We start from the raw sequence: 21,763 nt of genomic DNA, 5'->3' as shown, positions 1-21,763 counted from the left end.
TAAGCATTTTGTCAATGCCCATTTACCATGATCTCTCCCTGCTTCTGGGCCTCATTTCTCTAGTTGTGCACATGTCTGAGCATTCTTGGACTCCTCTTTGTACCTGATGCCTTCCATAAGGCTTATGGATCCACACTGTTTACCAGGGTGATATTAGGACCTTTAGAAAAGCATAAGGATGGAAGAGACAAAGAAGGAGAACTACCTAACAGCAAATAGTTAAGAAATAAATACTAAATGATAAAATGAGGGTGAAGAAGTTACTCAGCACTCTGTTTCTCCCCATAAGCTTCTAATTTTTCTTTTCTTTTTGAAATATTAAATTCTAAAAAAAACTTTTTTTTTTTTTTTGGTGCCTCTGCTTTGTTGATGTCTTAAGCACGTGCTTATTAGACCCACTGGGAAATTTGGCCAAACTCTATTTTGGGGACTACTGAACAATTCCGAAAAATTATGAAAGAACTATCTTGATTAAATCAATCGTGGCATTTTATTACATCATTTCAATGATTAATACTTTCAGATCTCTGTTATGACTCTACCATAAAAATGGGACACACTTATGTGTCTACACGAAAAATAATTTTGGTACAACTACCTAGACCAATTGGTTACTGGGTATGTAGACAGAGCTGCTTCTAGCTGCTTGTTCTTAAGCTTTCCACACACAAGGCTTTTATACATTTTGATATATGTATATTCAAAATAAATTTTTTTACACTTTGTTCTCTACCCAGAGAAATTTTATCACTGATGAGAGACAAAATAAAACAGTGGAAAAAATTCTAGCCCAGTGAGGCAATCTCCTTTCATTTTTTTTGTTTGTTTGTTTTATTTTTTTGCAGTACGCGGGCCTCTCACTGTTGTGGCCTCTCCCGTTGTGGAGCACAGGTTCCGGATGCGCAGGCTCAGCGGCCATGGGTCATGGGCCCAGCCGTTCTGCGTCATGTGGGATCTTCCCAGACCGGGGCACGAACCTATGTCCCCTGCATTGGCAGGTGGACTCTCAACCACTGCGCCACCAGGGGAGCCCTTCTTTCGGTTTTTAATACTTTATTTTCTGCTAATTAATTGCAAACATTGATGTTTTAACTGTTCTGGGTATCAATTTCTCTCTTAAGATATTTATCCTACTTACATCATAGGAATTCTGAAACAAATTAAAAAATGAAATCTGTGAAATTGTTTGAAAAAGTAAGAACAGTACATGAGCTGTTGAAGATTGGGGTCTATGCGCTTTCCTTCCCTAGAAAATCCTGAATAACAGAGGTGCTCTATTGACCTCTATTAGTGATCAATGAAGAAAATTCTTTCCCAAATAGATTTTAAGATGTTTGAGGGCAGGGGGCGTGCTTTATAGTGGGCCTCAAAGAATGCTGAGTTTGATAAGAAAACATTCAAAAAACAATTGAATAGTGTAGAGAATGATGAAATGCAAGTAATTTAGGTAGAAAATACATATGTAGCTTCTCTTCCAGTTGCACTATTAGCAAAATATTTTGTGTTATTATGGAGATAACTTTATGGAAAATAAAGAGCATTTGTATCAAAGGAATCTAGATTATTCTTTTTCTTTTATTAGTTTCTGCTTTATAACAAAGTGAATCAGTCATACATATACATCTGTTCCCACATCCCTTCCCTCTTGCGTCTCCCTCCCACCCTCCCTATCCCACCACTCTAGGTGGTCACAAAGCACCGAGCTGATCTCCCTGTGCTATGCGGCTGCTTCCCACTATCTATCTACCTTACATTTGGTACTGTATATATGTCCATGCCTCTCTTTCGCTTTGTCACAGCTTACCCTTCACCCTCCCCATATCCTCAAGTCCATTCTCAAGTAGGTCTCTGTCTTTATTCCCGTTTTACCCCTAGGTTCTTCATGACATTTTTTTTCTTAAATTCCATATATATGTGTTAGCATACGGTATTTGTCTTACTCTTTCTGAGTTACTTCACTCTGTATGACAGACTCTAGTTCTATCCACCTCATTACAAATAGCTCAGTTTCGTTTCTTTTTATGGCTGAGTAATATTCCATTGTATATATGTGCCACATCTTCTTTATCCATTCATCCGATGATGGACACTTAGGTTGTTTCCAGCTCTGGGCTATTGTGAATAGAGCTGCAATGAACATTTTGGTATATGTCTCTTTTTGAATTATGGTTTTCTCAGGGTATATGCCTAGTAGTGGGATTGCTGGGTCATATGGTAGTTCTATTTTTAGTTTTTTAAGGAACCTCCATACTGTTCTCCATAGTGGCTGTACCAATTCACACTCCCACCAGCAGTGCAAGAGTGTTCCCTTTTCTCCACACCCTCTCCAGCATTTATCGTTTCTAGATTTCTTGATGATGGCCTTTCTGACTGGTGTGAGATGATATCTCATTGTAGTTTTGATTTGCATTTCTCTAATGATTAATGATGTTGAGCATTCTTTCATGTGTTTGTTGGCAGTCTATATATCTTCTTTGGAGAAATGCCTATTTAAGTCTTCTGCCCATTTTTGGATTGGGTTGTTTGTTTCTTTGCTATTGAGCTGCATGAGCTGTTTATAAATTTTGGAGATTTAATCCATTGTCAGTTGCTTCATTTGCAAATATTTTCTCCCATTCTGAGGGTTGTCTTTTGGTCTTGTTTATGGTTTCCTTTGCTGTGCAAAAGCTTTGGAGTTTCATTAGGTCCCACTTGTTTATCTTTGTTTTTATTTCCATTTCTCTAGGAGGTGGGTCCAAAAGGATCTTGCTGTGATTTATGTCATAGAGTGTTCTGCCTATGTTTTCCTCTAGGAGTTTGATAGTTTCTGGCCTTACATTTAGGTCTTTAATCCATTTTGAGCTTATTTTTGTGTATGGTGTTAAGGAATGATCTAATCTCATACTTTTACATGTCCCTGTCCAGTTTTCCCAGCACCACTTATTGAAGAGGCTGTCCTTGCTCCACTGTACATTCCTGCCGCCTTTATCAAAGATAAGTTGACCATATGTGTGTGGGTTTATCTCTGGGCTTTCTATCCTGTTCCATTGATCTATCTTTCTTTTTTTATGCCAGTACCAAACTCTCTTGATTACTGTAGCTTTGTAGTATAGTCTGAAGACAGGGAGCCTGATTCCTCCAGTTCCGTTTTTCATTCTCAAGATTGCTTTGGCTATTTGGGGTCTTTTGTTTTTCCAAACAAATTTTGAAATTTTTTGTTCTAGTTCTGTGAAAAATGCCAGTGGTAGTTTGATAGGGATTGCATTGAATCTGTAGATTGCTTTGGGTAGTAGAGTCATTTTCACAATATTGATTCTTCCAATCCAGGAGCATGGTATATCTCTCCATCTATTTGTATCATCTTTAATTTCTTTCATCAGTGTCTTATAATTTTCTGCATACAGGTCTTTTGTCTCCTTAGGTAGGTTTATTCCTAGATATTTTATTCCTTTTGTTGCAATGGTAAATGGGTGTGTTTTCTTGATTTCACTTTCAGATTTTTCATCATTAGTGTATAGGAATGCCAGAGATTTCTGTGCATTAATTTTGTATCCTGCTACTTTACCAAATTCATTGATTAGCTCTAGTAGTTTTCTGGTAGCATCTTTAGGATTCTCTATGTATAGTATCATGTCATCTGCAAACAGTGACAGCTTTACTTCTTCTTTTCCAATTTGGATTCCTTTTATTTCCTTTTCTTCTCTGATTGCTGTGGCTAACACTTCCAAAACTAAGTTGAATAATAGTGGTGAGAGTGGGCAGCCTTGTCTTGTTCCTGATCTTAGTGGAAATGCTTTCAGTTTTTCACCATTGAGGACGATGTTGGTTGTGGGTTTGTCATATGTGGACTTTATTATGTTGGGGAGAGTTCCCTCTATGTCTACTTTCTTCAGCGTTTTTATCATAAATGGGTGTTGAATTTTGTCGAAAGCTTTCTCTGCATCTATTGAGATGATCATATGGTTTTTCTCCTTCAACTTGTTAATATGGTGTATCACATTGATTGATTTGCGTATATTGAAGTATCCTTGCATTCCTGGAATAAACCCCACTTGATCATGTTGTATGATCCTTTTAACGTGCTGTTGGATTCTGTTTGCTAGTATTTTGTTGAGGACTTTTGCATCTATGTTCATCAGTGATATTGGCCTGTAGTTTTCTTTCTTTGTGACATCCTTGTCTGGTTTTGGTATCAAGGTGATGGTGGCCTCGTAGAATGAGTTTGGGAGTGCTCCTCCCTCTGCTCTATTTTGGAAGAGTTTGAGAAGGATAAGTGTTATCTCTTCTCTAAATGTTTCATAGAATTTGCCTGTCAAGCCATCTGGTCCTGTTTGTTGGAAGATTTTTAATCACAGTTTCAATTTCAGTGCTTGTGATTGGTCTATTCATATTTTCTATTTCTTCCTGATTCAGTCTTGGCAGGTTGTGCATTTCTAAGAATTTGTCCATTTCTTCCAGGTTGTCCATTTTATTGGCATAGAGTTTCTTGTAGTAATCTCTCATGATCTTTTGTATTTCTGCAGTGTCAGTTGTTACTTCTCCTTTTTCATTTCTAATTCTATTGATTTGAGTCTTCTCCCTTTTTTTCTTGATGGGTCTGGCCAATGGTTTATCAATTTTGTTTTTCTTCTCAAAGAACCAGCTTTTAGTTTTATTGATCTTTGCTATCATTTCCTTCATTTCTTTTTCATTTATTTCTGATCAGATCTTTATGATTTCTTTCCTTCTGTTAACTTTGGGGGTTTTTTGTTCTTCTTTCTCTAATTGCTTTAGGTGCAGGGTCAGGTTGTTTGCTCGAGATGTTTCCTGTTTTTCAGGTGGGATTGGATTGCTATAAACTTCCCCCTTAGAACTGCTTTTGCTGCGTCCCATAGGTTTTGGGTCATCATGTCTCCATTGTCATTTGTTTCTAGGTATTTTTTAATTTCCTCTTTGATTTCTTCACTGATCACCTCGTTATTGAGTAGTGTATTTTTCAGCCTCCATGTGTTTGTATTTTTCACAGATCTTTTCCTGTAATTGATGTCCAGTCTCATAGCATTGTGGTCGGAAAAGATACTTGATACACTTTCAATTTTCTTAAATTTACCAAGGCTTGATTTGTGACCCAAGATATGATCTATCCTGGAGAATGTTCCATGAGCACTTGAGAAAAATGTGTATTGTGTTGTTTTTGGATGGAATGTCCTCCAAATATCAATTAAGTCCATCTTGTTTAATGTATCATTTAAAGCTTGTGTTTCCTTATTTATTTTCATTTTGGATGATCTGTCCATTGGTGAAAGTGGGGTGTTAAAGTCCCCTACTATGAGTGTGTTACTGTCGATTTATCCTTTTATCGCTGTTAGTATTTGCCTTATGTATTGAGGTGCTCCTATGTTGGGTGCATAAATATTTTCAATTGTTATATCTTCTTCTTGGATCGATCCCTTTATCATTATGTAGTGTCCTTCTTTGTCTCTTCTAATAATCTTTATTTTAAAGTCTATTTTGTCTGATATAAGAATTGCTACTCCAGCTTTCTTTTGATTTCCATTTGCATGGAATATCTTTTTCCATCCCCTTACTTTCAGTCTGTGTGTGTCTCTAGGTCTGAAGTCGTCTCTTGTAGACAGCATATATATGGGTCTTATTTTTGTATCCATTCAGCCAATCTGTGTCTTTTGGTGGGAGCATTTAGTCCATTTACATTTAATGTAATTATTGATGTGTATGTTCCTATTCCCATTTTCTTAATTGTTTTGGGTTCATTATTGTAGGTGTTTTCCTTCTGTTGTGTTTCTTGCCTAGAGAAGTTCCTTTAGCATTTGTTGTAAAGCTGGTTTGGTGGTGCTGAACTCTCTCAGCTTTTGCTTGTCTGTAAACATTGTAATTTCTCCATCAACTCTGAATGAGATCCTTGCTGGGTAGAGTAGTCTTGGTTGCAGGTTTTTCTCCTTCATCACTTTAATTATGTCCTGCCACTCCCTTCTGGCTTGTAGAGTTTCTGCTGAGAGATCAGCTGTTAACCTGATGGGGATTCCCTTGTTTGTTATTTGTTGTTTTTCCCTTGCTGCTTTTAATATGATATCCTTGTGTTTAATTTTTGACAGTTTGATTAATATGTGTCTTGGTGTATTTCTCCTTGGATTTATTCTGTATGCTACTCTCTGTGCCTCCTTCACTTGATTAACTATTTCATTTCCTATATTAGTGAAGTTTTCAACTATAATCTCTTCAAGTATTTTCTCAGTCTCTTTCTTTTTCTCTTCTTCTTCTGGAACCCCTATAATTCGAATGTTGGTGCATTTAATGTTGTCCCAGAGGTCTCTGAGACTGTCCTCTGTTCTTTTCATTCTTTTTTCTTTATTTTGCTCTGCATCGGTTATTTCCACTATTTTATCTTCCACCTCACTTATTCGTTCTTCTGCCTCAGTTATTCTGCTATTGATCCCATCTAGAGTATTTTTTATTTCATTTATTGTGTTTTTAATCGATGCTTGATTCATCTTTATTTCTTCTAGGTCCTTGTTAACTGTTTCTTGCATTTTGTCTATTCTATTTCCAAGATTTTGGATCTTGGAAATAGAATCTTGGGTCATCTTTAGTATCATTATTTTGAATTCTTTTTCAGGTAGACTGTCTATTTCCTCTTCATTTGTTAGGTCTGGTGGGTTTTTATCTTGCTCCTTCCCCTGCTGTGTGTTTTTCTGTCTTCTCATATTGCTTGTGTTACTGTGTTTGGGGTCTCCTTTTTGCAGGCTGCAGGTTCGTAATTCCTGTTGTTTTTGGTATCTGTCCCCAGTGGCCAAGGTTGTTTCAGTGGGTTGTGTAGGCTTTCCGGTGGAGGGGACTAGTGCCTGTGTTCTGGTGGATGAGGCTGGATCTTGCCTTCCTGGTGGACAGGTCCACGTCTGGTGTTGTATTTTGGGGTGTCTGTGGACTTTTTATGATTTTAGGCAGCCTCTCTGCTAATGGGTGGCGTTTTGTTCCTTTCTTGCTAGTTGTTTGGCATAGGGTGTCCAGCACTGTAGCTTGCTGGTCGTTGATTGAAGCTGGGTGCTGGTGTTGAGATGGAGATCTCTGGAAGATTTTCACCATTTGATATTATGTGGAGCTGGCACTTCTCTTGTGGACCACTGTCCTGAAGTTGGCTCTCCCACCTCAGAGGCACAGCACTGACTCCTGGCTCCTCAATTTGGGATGATTCATTGTCTATTCATGTATTCCACAGATGCAGGGTACATCAAGTTGATTGTGGAGCTTTAATCCCCTGCTTCTGAGGCTGCTGGGAGAGATTTCCCTTTCTCTTCTTTGTTCTCACAGCTCCCGGGTCTCAGCTTTGGATTTGGCCCCACCTCTCCGTGTAGGTCGCCGGAGGCCATCTGTTCTTCACTCAGACAGGACAGGGTTAAAGTAGCAGCCGCTTCGGGGACTCTGGCTCACTCAGGCCGGGGGGCAGGGAGGGGCACGGAGTACGGGTGGAGCCTGCAGCGGCAGAGGCCGGCATGACGTTGCACCAGCCGGAGGCGCGCTGTGCCTTCTCCCAGAAGGCCATCCCTGGATCCTGGGACCCCGGCAGTGATGGGCTGCACAGCCTCCCCAGAAGGGGGGCGTGGACAGTGACCTGCGCTCGCACACAGGCCTCGCAGTGTTGGCAGCAGCCCCAGCGTCCCACGCCCGTCTCTGGGGTCCGTGCTTTCAGCTGCAGCTCGCGCCCGTCTCTGGAGCTCCTCGAAGCAGTGCTCTTAATCCCCTCTCCTCGCGCAGCAGGAAACAAAGAGGGAAGAAAAAGTCTCTTGCCTCTTTGGCAGGTCCAAACTTTTTCCCGGACTCCCTCCCGGCTAGCTGTGGTGTATTAGCCTCTTCCGGCTTTGTTCACGCATCCAGTCCTCTCCCTGCGCTCCGACTGAAGCCCGAGCCTCAGCTCCCAGCTCCGCCCACCCCGGTGGGCGAGCAGACAAGCCTCTCGGGCTGTTGAGTGCCGGTTGGCACCGATCCTCTGTGCGGGAATCTCTCTGCTTTGCCCTACCCAGGTACGTGGGGAGTTTCTTGCCTTTTGGGAGGTCTGAGTTCTTCTGCCAGCGTACAGTAGGTGTTCTATAGGAGTTGTCCCACGTGTAGCTGTATTTCTGGTGTATCTTTTGGGAGGAAGGTGATTTCCATGTCTTACTCTTCTGCCATCTTCCCCGGAAGTCTTTCTAGATTATTCTTTACCTGTATGACTGATCTTTCTCATTCTGTGCCTATATAGAATTCTTAAATTGACTGAACACCAATTATAATGTTTTTCAAAAAAATATTATTATAGCTTCTAGTTCTACATCAGGTACTTCTTCCATGCCCTAACAAACAGCTTACTGTTATTACAGTGCAGAATAAGGGAAACATGTTGATGGAGACTAGTGTGGAATCATGTCTTTATCCTTTTGGCAACTGATAGTTGTACTTTTAGTAAGATATCTAGAATCACTGTTCAATACCCTTAAGTCATTTAATATGTAATCAAATTGGACACGCTTTATTAAATATCCTATTAGTTGTTTTTAAATGGCAGGTTTTTTTTGATTTATTCATTTTTGATGCAATATTTTTCTTTGCCTGATAGAGATTCAATCTGGTGATTGCAATGGAATCATTATGAGACATGGCTTTCTTATTGGAGCAGAGGGAAGAGCATTTGTACCATCCTGTCCAATCAGAACTCAACGTGGCAAATTAGGAATATGTGCTGTGGGGAGATTGGGGGTGGAGAAAAGGCAAGAGATTGAACATATTGGCTATTAATGCTTTTGAATTCTCATGGTAGTTTACACCATAGCCTTCAAAACCCAATGATAAGATGAATATGGACATGGCATGTCAGATATTTCCTGTGTAGAACAAGACTTTCCTGACAGTAAAATTGCTTCAAATCACATGCCACAAATGCAACTTAGTCTTGATTGCCCTTTCCTCATAAGACAACCATGGTACACCAAAGCAGGATAGCCATAATTAACTTAGAAACAGCCATAATTGTCAGTAACTCTTTTACCCCCACCCTCCATGTAAATGTTGCTTTACACTGGGTAATTTTCTGCTTTCTCCCTTCCTGGTTCTACTATCCTCCCTACACTCCAAAAACACCACTCCAACCATGCATTATTTACCTCTTCATGCTTTGGTTTTAAATCTCCTAAAAGTACATTCTGAAATTGCATGCTTATATCTGCATGTTATGCATACATATATGAAGATTGGGGCCTACATGCTTTCCTTCCCTAGGGAATCCTGTATAACAGAGGTACTCATTTGACCTAAGTGATCAATGAAGAAAATTATTGCCCAAATGGTTTTTAAGTTGTTTGAGGGCAGGGGAGTACTTTATAATGGGGCCTCAAAGAATGCTGACTTTATAATGGGGCCTCAAAGAATGCTGACTTTGATAAGAAAGCATTCAAAACACAGTTGACTGGTGTAGAGAATGATGAAATGTGTGTATATGTGTGTATACATACACACATATATATATATATTTATATAGGCTCACTGGGCACTCACCAGTGTTACACACACATACACACACACACACACACACACACAATACAGAAAAAGGAAGGAAGAATATCTCAAATCATGACAGGCAACCTCCCCAAAACAAAACTCTGAATGTCAGGCCCAGGGAACCTAGCAAAACAAAGTGCTCCCAATTTTAGTTTCCTTTGAAGTTCAGCAATCTGTGGCTAAAGACTAACACTCTTCTCTAATCAAAATCTTCAAGACAGTTTTTGTTCAGGTATGCTTAGTCCTTTTTCTGTAGATGATTTTAGAATTATTTTAAGGTCCATAAAAGTCAGAGTCTATAAAACCTCCTATTTCTGAACCCACAGCAGCAGTTTGAATAATAACTCTTCATCCAATAATCAATACTTATAAAATTCCAACATGGTTTAATTCAAATTCTGGATTTCCCCCTTCATGTGGCTCTAGTGTATCTGGTGTTTCACAATAATCTGCCTGAGTCATATGTGCAATGTCACTCTTTTAATCTGTGTGATTTGTTCTAAAACTACGGGGATATGTGGAGTGCATTGATACAGAGAAGCAAGAACTGTGAGTCCTATCACCTCTCTGGGGTCCAGTTGTGGGCATGTTAAAGGTTTTATATATTAAGAATATTCATTATATTTTTACTAATTTACCATCAGAATTTCTTACTGGTCTCATAGCTTCTGGGAACAAACTGCATAAAACTCAGCACAAAACTGTGGTACAAATTTTCTTTGTGCTTCTATTGTCACATGTCTTGTTGGTATCCTAAACCCAATATGCTATATAAAAAGTATACTATTATAAGGACAATATTAGGCAAATTATGCCAATATAATGTCACCAGTATGTTGCTATGTACCTGCATTTGAAAACAGAACAGGATGGTCATACCAAGGCCCATGACATGCCCAAGAGCAAGAAGGAAGTAAGGTCTTCTAAATACTAATCCAAGTTTAAATATACTACTTGAGACTTGTTCATTTTAATTTTTAACTAAAAGTTATTCTGGGATTTATTTTGTTATTTTTTGGCTTATTTTTCTTAGTTAAATCATTTACTTGAAGATTTTAAAAAATTATTTTCGTTTGCCAGTTATTGATTATTAAATTGTAGTTCTCAGCTTGTGACTGCAATAACAGATGTCTCCTAGTTGGAGTGAGATCACAAGATTCCTTTTGAATGAATGTAAGGAAAATATACCACTATAGCAGAGCAAAAGTTGTCTGTCTGCTAGACAGTTGAAGAAGGCTATTCAGGATACAACCTAAACTAGGGATTGGTCTTGTGTTTCACTTTAAATGTTGAATGACTGGATTAGAAATCCAGGAAACAGACATGGAGAGTTGATAATTTCATCCATGTAGTTTTCTTTTGAGATTTTAATTCATTCACATTAGTAAAAAATAGAACGTAAAGCACTTATCTTTAATATCCCTTAAAAATTGTTATTGCACAAGTATTTATTTATTAGGAAAATTGAAACTGTCACCTCAGATCTCATTCATTATTTTTCACCTTTCATAGCTCACCTTCTAAGGTGAAAAGATATTTACGTCTGTCTAAGCTCAATCCTCTTCAATATTTACTTATTTAACTTAATACTTATTGATATGCTAAGGTGATAATACAGTGTAAGTATTAAGATAATAGAGAATTTATTTTAAAATGCTTTTCATTTTAATACATATATCTTGTTATTTATCAACCATTTATTTGTGAGCTTGGCAATGAAGTTGTCGTAATTCATAAATATTGTGGAAACTTCAGAATATAAATTATTCCTAGATCCTATTCAGTAGTTGAATGCCAATTAATGTCCTATGTAACAGCTCCATTTTAAGCAAGTCACAAAAATATCTCCACCAACCAAATCCTAAAGAAGATCCAATCATTCATTTTTTTCATTTTGAACAAACTTGTCCACTCTTAAACTTTTCATACTGTATCTTTTTATTCTCCAATTTCAGATAATTTATATTATCCCTTTCTCCAAACATGGTCCTTTTCTTTCTTTTTCTTTTCTGAAATGGTTATATTTTCTTTTGGACACTCTGAAAGCTAATGCAAGTTCTACACTGATAAATAAAAAGGCCAAATTTCCAGATTTCCCCATGGACTTCTCCACTGTTGTCCATATTGTTCTAATATAGTTCTCTAATAAAAAAATTAAAAATTAAAAACAACCAATCCCAGAACATAGTACAAAAAGAGGGAAGAAAGAGGTTGACCCTCTCTTACCATTTGTGATAAAATCTCTGTGCAAAAAAAGCTCCCAGAAGTTATTATTTCTAGTCCATCAGAAGTCATATTATCTGATAGTATCTTGTTTGAAAATTCCCAACTTCTTTGTTACTTAGTGAAGGTACTACAGCCACTTCACAATGAACTATATGACAAGCTATTAATAGCTTCATTCTGAACCCACCAAATAATTTCATGTCCTATCACAATTCCATCAGCTCTGACTCATTAAAAATGCAAATTTGAAACTGTTTGCAAGGAAAATATGTGATCCATTTTTAGTATGCCAGAGTGTTCAACAAGGTGTTGAAAAACTAGAAATGGAACACTGATTAAAATTTAACATAATATTTTCTTAAGCCAGTACTAGATTCAATACACTGTAAACAAACACACACACGCACACATGAATAAGAGGAGCCTAACTCTCAAAGATGGAGAAGATTTCAAAATAGTAGCATGGGTTGTGTTTTTAAGACGGATGCATAAATAAAACAGTAAAGTATTTGCTGAAAGGAGACAGAAGGACTGAGGGGTTAGGAGAGAAATGCAATTAAAGCAAGCTTTAGGACATAGATGACATTTGGGTTTGGTCTTCAGAGGAAGTCAGTGGGTGGAGAATATTTCAGGCAACAGAAATGAAATGAGCAACAGAAGTAGAAAAGTGCAAATGCCTAACAAATATTTACTGAACACAATAATCCTAATGAGAGTCAAATCTCTTTATTTAAAAAATTTTTTTGGCAATGAGTTGGATTTCCCCACTATAAAGTCTCCTGAACTTTTTGTGTGTTGAGTCTACTTTGTCACCTTTTTATAATTGATTTCTGCAGATAGAGTGGATGTTTCCATATCCACCCATCTGCTAATCAGAGATCACTTTGAAACCGAGTATAAGGAAAAAGAAAAATAAAACAGGCCATGAAGCTGTGTTACATCTTGAAGTGCATTAAAATATAAAAACACAAAATAAGAACACACTCCAAATGACTCATTTGTTTTTCAGTATTCCGCAACTCAGTGACAATAACTGGCAGTATAATAATTTCACAGTGTTATCCTGGTGAAACATAGGGTTCCCATAAGAATACATTTCTATCTCCTTCAACATCACCATTAAAATGACTTATTTGTTTCTGATTAATTAGGACCCAGTTTCTTCCTTCTTGGCATTTCATTTTTCCTCCTCTTCAGTCTATCTGGACAGGCTAGAGCTGTGTGGGCATGCACCAGTTTGTGAGATTCTGGATCAGAACTCAGTGGCTTTGCAACAGTGATAAACCTAACTTCTGGTAACTGCGAATTTGTGTTCCAAAGTGCCACAAACCACACGGTAAGATGCCACAAAAAGGAGCAATAACTAGGTCATGTTTTTGGCAGTCTTCATGAAGCAGTAGTTCCAATGCTGGCTTGCCAGTGATTAAATAGAGCTGAGAAACATTTTTTTTTTTTCCTTATCTTCCTTTAGCAGAACAAAAAAGCTCAGATTAACTGATGGAGAGTGAAGAGAGAAAAGGAAAGCTCTTTGGAAAGGAGGAGTTGAATTGCCAACTACCTAAAGTCCAGTTATTTGTGTCCTGTAAGAATAGAACTCGAATAAGGGTGCGCACCATGGGTGTAGCTAGAATGGTGTGTGTGCGTGCATGTGTGTGTTGGGGGAAATGTTTTGTTGGGATGAGGTGAAGGTGAGAGTGTTCTTTCACTTCTCCATAATCCTGCCATTGTGCAATGGTTGACTGTCAACAAAGTCCCCAGAAGGATGCCATTTCCTAGGACTTTTCATTACATAATTGTTAGGTAATTAGTAATACACTTGTTATTCTGGAAAAGCAAAATAATATGCTAGGTTTGGTGGTATAACATTAAACTCCAGGAGAGGCTAAGCCTTTTCTGGGCGGAAATTACTCTCTCGGAGGCATGATCAGAAGTTCAGCTTAGCATACCCCAAGCATAAGTGAAACTGCTGTTCAAATTTGCCCTGTGCAAAGACATACCCAACTTTTTAGTTCTGAATATATTCTTTCCAGGGAGTTCATGATTCCCAACAACTAAACAATGAATATGCAAGAAGGCAAAAGGCTAAGATAAAACTGGAGAACAAACATTTGGGAGAGAGCATTAAGGAAGCTAATTGACATGCTTTGTAAAATGCCAGAATGATTACCTTTCTAGGTGTTTAGAAAAGAAATTATCTTAAAATATAACACTTCTTTCTCTCCTCATCCTAGTAAATCCAGTTGACAGGATTTAGCACTGGGAAGAAGCCCAGAAGGTTTGAAATTCTGTAAGAAAAAAAGTGTATTTTTAGAATTATGGTAACAGCTGCTAAGAAATGTATTTCTATTTTGTAGTAAGTCTAAGCTGCCTAACATAAATGTGTGGTAGAGAAAGATAACATAGATAAGGCAAGTGAAGAGAATTATAGCAAAGTGAACACTATCTTTGGTTGTTGTGGAAAGAAAAACTGAGTACTAAAGATGGCATTTTCTCAAAATAAAACTATAAACTGTATATCTACGAGCTAAAATTAGATAGCTAGCCCCTCTCTCTCTCTCTCAGTCTCTCCTTACTTCCCCCTACCATCCTTCCATTTCTTATCTATTTTTAATTTTTTTTCCTAATGGAATCTTAGGGAACATTAACATAATAGTATAGATCTTGGTAAAAATCACCTCCTAAAATCCCCAAATATGCTACCACCCTGTCAAATATACAATACGCTATCAAATTTTCACATTAAAAATCTCATTTAAGTATCCGTTTAAAGGTGTTTAGATAAAGCTCTGACTTAATAAGTGAACCATTTTACAAGTGACTAAATAAGGTAACTATTATTTTCTTATGATGCAATTTTTGTTTCAAGTTTATTATTAAAGAATAGAGTAAAAAATAAGAGGAAACACATATGCATGTCAATCCTTTCACATATAGGTATAATTCTTTAGATTTGGTTTCACATGTGATAGGATTTGTTGAAAAATAATAAGATCACGTATTTGGGAAACAGTTATCTATCATCGAACATAATATTTGTGTTATGTTTCTAAACCCTGGACTTCTTTTACTCTTAGAATTGGTGGCAGGGGCCACTCCTCCCAACAAAGCATACAGGCTCTTCTCCTTGGGGACTTTTTCATTTGATCTTCACTGGGAAACAACCTGGGGTTGGCATCAAATGGAGATACTGGGCATGTGGTTTGTGACCTAGGGACTGCTATAAAAATTTAATGTGTTATTTCATTAATTATATTAATAACACACTGTCATCATGATCAATAACAATTACTAAATGAACACTTGGAAGGCTCAATGTTTTAGAAAGTTCAAGAAACCTCAAAAATGCTCTTAATAATTATTCAGTGGTTTAGAATAACTCATTTTAGTTAGCCCTAAACTTTGCTTTCCTAGATTTTCTTGGAAATGTTCTGTAGTTTTCTCTGAACTTGATATACACATATAAAAGTCAGCGCACTATATTTCTCTCATTCATATTCTAGAAGACAGAACACATTTCCATCATCAACCATCCCTCCTTCTACTCCCTTCCCAACTTAAATTCAAATGTTTACTTTCACTCTCTTTCTCTCCCACTGTCCTTCTGGCTAACTGGCTGGTACTCTTTCTCACTCTTAAATCCCCTCTCTTCATTGTCATGTACCACAGATATTTGGGAAAGCATTCCTCAAAGGATCCACAAAGTTACTTGCAATCTGTTTAAACACACAGCCCACCTCCAGCTCCCAGGATACAACCTATCCCAGATTTTATAACATCATCTTTGGCCCCTACTGGCAACAGGAAAAAAGTAATTTAAAATAGTGTTGTTCATATATGACCATAAAATATGCCCAGGAACCACTCTAAAAAGAAATACCGTGCTCAATCTGGTACCCTGGGAAAAGATGAGTATGGGGAATCTTTTCTGCTCCTTTAGAGCAGGGACCATGTCTTACTTCTCCTTATATCAGCAGCATCTATCACAAGGACTAACACAACAGGAAATGGTCAGGTATCTGTTATACCAAATTTAATTTGTTTCCAATTCTATTCTGAAATATAAATTGAACATTTTATGAGTCTAATTTTCCCAATCAGTACTGTTTTCTGAATTCCAAAATATTTTCCCCCCAATGAGTTACATTCTTCTACAGAAATCACAAAATATAGGATAAGGGATGATAAGCTGATAGGCAACAATAGTCCTTTGGTTAATAATCCAAATAATATCTTTCATATTTTGAGTATTTCTATATGTCAGGCACTGTTCTAAGTGCTTTACATATTTACCTAACTTAATCCCTAATACAAAAGCATAAGGCAAATACTATTAATTGTCCATTTTAAAGATGAGTAAATTCAGACATAAAAAGGATAAGAAACTTGCCCAAAATCATGCAGGTAATAAGTGATGGAGTGGCATTTGAATCAATGAAACCGAAATTGAGAGTGAACAGGTTTAAAACTACAGTTTCAGGTTTATATGACAAATTTTACTTCCACATTATATAGTAACATGTGTTTATTACCTCAAAAAGGTCACAAAACTTATTTAAACTTTCTTATTATGTACTCTTATGACTGCCATAATATTCACAAGGAAAATATAAGCAAGTTAATAACATAGAGATCTCTGAAATATTAAAAATAATAAATGATACATCTGCAGGCACAAAATATCTATTTTCAGAGATACACTTTATGAATGAGATGGAGAGAAGAGGTAGGAAAATAATATTCATGAAAAGCTTGAAAACTGAAAGGTTTGGGAGGTCAGACTTAATTGAAAAGAGCAGATTGAACAAATGGCCACAATTCTTCCCCTCCCTGAACTGAGTCCCTTACAAAATAACTTTGCCACTCCTTCCATAGAGAGGACTCTATTTCTCCATTCCTTATGTCTGAGCTGTCCTTGTAACTTGATTTGGCCAATAGAACGAGGAGGAAATTAAGGGCTAGTTCTAAAACTAGGTTTCAAGGGATTTTCCATGATTTCACTCTTGCCCTTCAAGTCCAGCAACTGCCATATGAGCAAGCCCTGACTAGGCTGCTGGATGTTAAGAGAGCAGCACAGTAGTGTCATTTGCCTCACGCAACAATCAGCCAGTTTCCAGAAGTCGATCCACCTACTGACATGTCCTTTTAACATAGATGCATGGGAGTTTAACCAGGCCTGGCCCAGATCAACCCAACAGCCTGTGTGATGCACAGACTTGTGAAAAATAATAAACTGTTATTGTCTTAAGCATCTAAGTTTTGGAGTGGTTTGTTATACAGTAATAGATAACTGATTTAGCACATATTATAATTACTTAGATATTAAGAGTGCTGCTTTAATATAAAAGTGTACTTGCTATTTATCTGGACTGACATGACAATCTCACTCTTTTTAAACTGCTAAAACTTTCCTAAAAAACATCAAAAGGAAAAGAAAATTTGCTTATATGACAAATTTCATCTTTGCTGTCTATGGCAGTGGCATTGCCCATAATGATTTGTCATGCAATTTTATTTTCAAAGCTCAAAATTAATTACAAACATGAAACAAATCATGGTGTTAAGACATACATTAAATACAAATTAGAATCTCAAATGGATAATTTACAGCTTGGAAAATTAATTGATTAAACCTAAAGTGCATAAAAATAATTGGAAAAACTGAGGAGTGAACAAACCAATGACAATGTTATCCAACTAAATAAAAAAGAAAATATAATGAGCAAAACCGCATCCAAAAAAATCAGCAGTTATAATTAAACCATAAGACCCTGAGTGGAGATAAGTTGAAATCCCAATTTGGGGAGCATTACTATTATATTACAGGGTTAGGCAGATGACACAAGAAATCAAAACCTGTCTCTTCAGCAAAGTCAAAGTAAAAACCATAATGGTGGCATGAAAATCAGTCATAAGTTTAAGAAATACAAAATATGTAATAGACATTATACCTTAAAGCATTAAAGCAGCACTACATATATATAAGTACTTCAATACATGTTATATCTGTTATCTATTATTGTCAATTCTATTCCTTTCAATGTTCTTTTAGCCTGGCTTTTGTGAAAGGCTATATCTATAGAATTTGTTCATGATATTGTCTATGACCCAGAAATAATAAGAGAAATAATGCAAATAACAATATAGCATTTTCACAATGAAGAGAATTTTGCCCTAAATCTAATCATTTTTAGTCTCATTTTTTTATTGGGTACTTAACATTATTTTTCTTTTTTTATTGGAGTATAGCTGATGTGCAATATTATATAGGATACAGGTGTACAATATAGTGTGATTCACAATTTTTAAAGGTTATATTCCATTTATAGTTATTATAAAATATTGGCTATATTTACACTATTTTAAGGCTAGAGAAGATTTGGAACAAATATTACAAAGAATTTAAACATGGTTGTTACAGAGTCACATAAAGAATCCAATACAGATACAACATTTTAAGAACCATAGTTTGTATAACAAACTATTTTCAATTTTGTCTAAAATCAATATTACAAAATTGAAGTAAGCTAGGTTTTCATCAGTTTGCCAAAGAATTAAATACTTCATTCCATAGTCAGGGTTCGGCAGCTTTTCAGAAGAATTGTGCCAGTAATTCATCCATGAATTTTGGGTTGACCCAAAACAGATCCTAAGACCAGAACTTACATTCAGATAGTTTACTTTGGACTGATCCAGGAAGCAAAACTGAAGGAATAGGGAAAATGAGCAAGGAAGGGTAAAATAAACCCATAAATATATACTAATTAGTTTTTTGTCATTGTTGGCAACCAGAACTCAATCCTACTGGGGACAGTCTTAGGAATATTGTAAAACGTGGAGTCAAAAATTACAAAGAAAGTGGTCAAATTCTATAGAATCCTTAGACTTTCAGTCCCTGTGGAAAAACATGATGACTGCAAGTACCATGTCAAATGAAATAAGCAGTTGTAAGATGATAAAAGAAAGGAATTACTGGCTTAGACAACAGAACTAAGAAAAATGACCTACACATCCTACTAGGCTAAATATTTGTGCACTTATTCATTCACTTTTTTTAAAGCTATTTATTTATTTTTAACATCTTTACTGGAGTATAATTGCTTTACAATGGTGTGTTAGTTTCTGCTTTATAACAAAGTGAATGAGCTATACATATACATATATCCAATATCTCCTCCCTTTTAGGTCTCCCTCCCACCCTCCATATCCCACCCTTCTAGGGTGACACAAAGCACCAAGCTGATCTCCATGTGCTATGTGGCTGCTTCCCACTAGCGATCTATTTTACATTTGGTGGTGAATATATGTCCCATTCACTCCCTCACTTCCTCCAAGCTTACCCTTCCCCTTCCCTGTGTCCTCAAGTCCATTCTCTATGTCTGTGTCTTTTTTCCTGTCCTGCCCTAGGTTCTTCAGAAGCATTTTTTTAATACCATATATATGTGTTAGCATACAGTATTTGTTTATCACTTTCTGACTTCACTCTGTATGACAGACTCTAGGTCCATCTACCTCACTACAAATAACTCAATTTCATTTCTTTTTATGGCTGAGTAATATTCCATTGTATATATGTGCCACATCTTCTTTATCCATTCATCTGTCGATGGATACTTAGGTTGCTTCCATGTCCTGGTTATTGTAATTAGTGCGGCAATGAACATTGTGCTACATGACTCTATTTTGAATTATGTTTTTTTTCAGTGTATATGCCCAGTAGTGGGATTGCTGGGTCATATAGTAGTTCTATTTTTAGGTTTTTTAGGAAGCTCCATGCTGTTCTCCATACTGGCTGTATCAATTTACATTCCCACCAACAGTGCAAGAGGGTTCCCTTTTCGTCACACTCTCTCCATCATTTATTGTTTGTAGATTTTTTGATGATGGCCATTCTGACCAGTGTGAGGTGATACCTCACTGTGGTTTTGATTTGCATTTCTCTAATGATTAGTGATGTTGAGCATCCTTTCATGTGTTTGTTGGCACTCTATATATCTTCTTTGGAGAAATGTCTATTTAAGTCTTCTGCCCATTTTTGGATTGGGTTGTTTGTGTTTTTGACATTGAGCTGCATGAGCTGCTTTTATATTTTGGAGATTAAACCTTTGTCAGTTGCTTCATTTGCAAATCTTTTCTCCCATTCTGAGGGTTGTCTTTTCGTCTTGTTTATGGTTTCCATTGCTGTGCAAAAGCTTTTAAGTTTCATTAGGTCCCATTTGTTTATTTTTGCTTTTATTTCCGTTATTCTAGGAGGTGGGTCAAAACGGACCTTGCTGTGATTTATGTCTTAGAGTGTTCTCCCTGTTTTTTCTCTAAGAGTTTTATAGTGTCTGGCTTACATTTAGGTCTTTAATCCATTTTGAGTTTATTTTTGTGTATGGTGTTAGGAAGTGTTCTAACATGTAGCTGTCCAGTTTTCCCAGTACCATTTATTGAAGAGGCTGCCTTTTTTCCATTATATATTCTTGCCTCTTTTATCAAAGATAAGTTGACCATATGTGCCTGGGTTTATCTCTGGGCTTTCTATCTTGTTCCATTGCTCTGTATTTCTGGTTTTCTGCCAGTACCATACTGTCTTGATTTGTAGCTTTGTAGTATAATCTGAAATCAGGGAGCCTGATTCTTCCACCTCCGTTTTTCTTTCTCAAGACTGCTTTGGCTGTTTGGGGTCTTTCGTGTTTCCATATAAATTATGATTTTTTTTGTTCTAGTTCTATGAAAAATGCCAGTGGTAGTTTGATAGGGATTGCATTGAATCTGTACATTGCTTTGGGTAGTATAGTCATTTGAACAATGTTGATTCTTCCAATCCAGGAACATGTCTCTCCACCTCTTTAATCAGCTTTAATTTCTTTCATCCGTGTCTTATGTTTTCTGCATACAGGTCTTTTGTCTCCTAAGGTAGGTTTATTCTTAGGTATTTTATTCTTTTTGTTGCAATGGTAAATGGGAGTGTTTCCTTAATTTTTCTTTCAGATTCTTCATCATTAGTGTATAGGAATGCAAGAGATTTCTGTGCATTAATTTTGTATCCTGCTACTTTACCAAATTCATTGATTAGCTCTAGCAGTTTCCTGGTAGCACCTTTAGGATTCTCTATGTATAGTATCATGTCATCTGCACACAGTGACAGTCTTACTTTTTCTTTTCTGATTTGGATTCATTTTATTTCTTTTTTTTTCTCTGATTGCTGTGGCCAAAACTTCCAAAACTATATTGAATAATAGTGGTGAGAGTGGGCAACATTGTCTTGTTCCTGATCTTAGAGGAAATGATTTCAGTTTTTCACCATTGAAAATGATGTTGGCTGTGGGTTTGTCATATATGGCCTTTATTATGTTGAGGTAGGTTCCTTCTATGCCTACTTTCTGAAGGTTTTTATCATAAATGGGTGTTGAATTTTTTCAAAAGGTTTTTCTGAACCTATTCAGATGATCATATGGTTTTTCTCCGTCTATTTGTTAATATGCTTTATCACATTTATTGATTTGCATATATTGAAGAATCCATGGATTCCTGGGATAAACACCACTTGATCACGGGGTATGATCCTTTTAATGTGCTGTTGGATCCTCTTTGTTAGCATTTTGTTGAGGATTTTTGCATCTATGTTCATCAATGATATTAGCCTGTAGTTTTCTTTCTCTTTTTTTTTTTTTTCTTTTTTTTTTTCAGTATGCAGGGCTCTCACTGTTGTGGCCTCTCCCGTTGGGGAGCACAGGCTGCGGACGTGCAGGCTCAGTGACCATGGCTCACAGGCCTAGTCACTCCGCGGCATGTGGGATCTTCCCAGACCAGGGCACGAACCCATGTCCCCTGCAACGGCAGGTGGACGCTCAACAACTGCGCCACCAGGGAAGCCATGTAATTTTCTTTTATTCTGACATCTTTGTCTGATTTTGGTATCAGGGTGATGGTGATCTCGTAGAATGCATTAGGGAGTGTTCCTCCCTCTGCTATATTTTGGAAGAGTATGAGAAGGATAGGTGTTAGCTCTTCTCTAAATGTTTGATAGAATTCACCTGTGAAGCCATTT

Source organism: Hyperoodon ampullatus (genome assembly GCF_949752795.1).
Source record: "Hyperoodon ampullatus genome assembly, chromosome: 1".
NCBI classification, from domain to species: Eukaryota; Metazoa; Chordata; class Mammalia; order Artiodactyla; family Ziphiidae; genus Hyperoodon; species Hyperoodon ampullatus.
This window is presented reverse-complemented; position numbering follows the sequence as displayed.